Genomic DNA, 2,723 nt, shown 5'->3' on the forward strand with positions numbered 1-2,723 from the left:
AGGCATGAGCTACCATAGAGATGGGATCTTGCTATGTTGCCCAGGCTGGTCTCAAACTCCTGGCCTGAAGCAATCCTCCTGCTTTGGTCTCCCAAAGTGCTAGGATTACAGGCGTGAGCCACTGCACCCAGTCTCTATTTTTTTAAAATTTGCTGTATTGTTAAATTAAGCAACATTTCAGTAGGTGAGCCTGTAAAGTAACCTCTATTTTGTATGAGTTTCTATAATTCCTTCTAGTCTCCTGACTTCTAAATCTTGCAGGTGCTGTGTGGATTGTGGATATAACTCTATATACATATACACATATACAGGGATACCTTGGAGATACTGTGCTTCTGTTCCAGACTACCACAATAAAGCAAATATCACAATAAAGTGAGTCACACAATTTTTTTATTTCCCAGTGCACAAAAACATTATGTTTACAGTATACTATAGTCTATTAAGTGTGCAATAGCACTATGTCTAAAAAAAGTACATACCTTAACTAAAACATACGTTATTGCTAAAGAATGCTAACAATCATCTGAGCCCTCGGTGACTCATATAATCTTTTTGCTGGTGGAGGTACTTGCTCAATGTTGATGGCTGATGACTGATCAGGGTGGTGATTGCTGAAGGCTGGTGTGGCTATGCAATTTCTGAAAATAAGACAACAGTGAAGTTTGCTGCATTGATTGGCTTGTCTTGTCATGAAAGATTTCTCTGTAGTATGTGATGTGTTTGATAGCATTTTACCCACAGTAGAACTTTCTTCAAAATTAGGCTGGATGCCATGGCTCATGCCTGTAATCGCAGCACTTTTGGAGGCCGAGGCAGAAGGATCACCTGAGCTCAGGAGTTTGAGACCAGCCTGGGCAACATGGTGAAAGCTCATTTCTACTAAAAATACGAAAAAATTAGCTGGGTATGGTGGCGCGTATCTGTAATCCCAGCTACTAGGGAGGCTGAAGCATGAGAATTGCTTGAACCAAGGAGGCGGAGGTTGCAGTGAGCCGAGATCACGCCACTGCCGTCCAGCTTGGGTGACAGAGAGACTCTGTCTCAAAAAACAAACAACAACAACAACAACAACAAGAAAAACACCTTTTTTCAAAACTGGAGTCAATCCTCTCAACTATGTTTAGTAATATGCTAAATCCTCTCTTGTAATTTCCACAATGTTCACAGCATCTTCACCGGGAGTAGATTCCATCTCAAAAAATCACTGTATTTGCTCGTCCATAAGAAGTAGCTCCTTATCTGTTGAAGTTTTATCATGAGATGGCAGCAATTCAGTCATATCTTTAGGCTCCACTTCTAATTCTGGTTCTCTTGCTATTTCTACCACATCTGCAGTTTCTTTCTCCACTGAAGTCTTGAACTCCTCAAAGTCATCTGTGAAGGTAGGAATCATCTTCTTCCGAACTCCTGTCAATGTTGATATTTTGACCTCCTCCCATAAATCATGAATGTTCTAATGGCATTGAGAATTTGTGAATCCTTTCCAGGTTTTCAATTTACTTTGCTCAGATCATCAGGAGAATCACTATTAGTGGCCACTATAGCCTTATGAAATGTATTTCTTTTTATTTCATTTTTTAAGTTTTTATTTTTTTAGAGACTGAGCCTCATTATGTCGCCCAGGCTGCAGTGCAGTGGCTATACAAAGGTACACTACAGTCTTGAACTCTTGGGCTCCAGGGACCCTCTTGCCTCAGCTTCCCAAGTAGCTGGTACTACACAGGTGCATGCCACCTCCACTGTCTGAAATATATTTCTTTTTTTTTTTTTTTTTGAGATGGAATCTTGCTGTGTCGCCCAGGCTGGAGTGCAGTGGTACAATCTCAGCCCACTGCAACCTCTGCCTCCTGGGTTCAAGCTATTCTCCTGCCTCAACCTCATGAGTAGCTGGAACTATAGGTGCACGCCATCACACCTGGCTAATTTTTGTATTTTTAGTAGAGATGGGTTTTCACCATGTTGGCCAGGCTGGTCTCGAACTCCTGACCTCATGATCCGCCCACCTCAGCCTCCCAAAGTGCTGGGATTACAGGCATGAGCCACAGCGCCCGGCCTGAAATGTATTTTTTTTTTTTTTTCCCAAGATGGAGTTTCACTCTTGTTGCTCAGGCCGGACTGCAATTGCGCTATCTCATCTGACTGCAACCTCTGCCTCCTGGGTTCAAGTGATTCTCCTGCCTCAGCCTCTCGAGTAGCTGGGATTACAGGCATGTGCCACCACGCCTGGCTAATTTTGTATTTTTAGTAGAGACAGGGTTTCTCCATGTTGGTCAGACTGGTCTCGAACTCCCGACCTCAGGTGATCCGCCTGCCTTGGCCTCCCATAGTGCTGGGATTACAGGCATGAGCCACCACACCTGGCCTATTAAATGTATTTCTTAAATAGTAAGACTTGAAAGTCAAAATCACTCCTTGATCCATGGGGATTAAGAACGGATGCAGAGGCCAAGCGCGGTGGCTCACGCCTGTAATCCCAGCACTTTGGGAGGCCGAGGCAGACAGATCATGAGGTCAAGAGATCAAGACCATCTTGGGCAACATGGTGAAACCCTGTCTCTACCAAAAATACAAAAATTAGCCAGGCATGGTGGTGTGTGCCTATAATCCCAGCTACTCAGGAGGCTGAGGCAGGAGAATCGTTCAGACCTGGGAGGGGGAGGTTGTAGTGAGCTGAGATCCTGCCATTGCACTCCAGCCTGGGTGACAGAGCTAGACTCCAT

Source organism: Mandrillus leucophaeus, unplaced genomic scaffold, assembly GCF_000951045.1.
Source record: "Mandrillus leucophaeus isolate KB7577 unplaced genomic scaffold, Mleu.le_1.0 Scaffold666, whole genome shotgun sequence".
Classification (NCBI taxonomy): Eukaryota; Metazoa; Chordata; class Mammalia; order Primates; family Cercopithecidae; genus Mandrillus; species Mandrillus leucophaeus.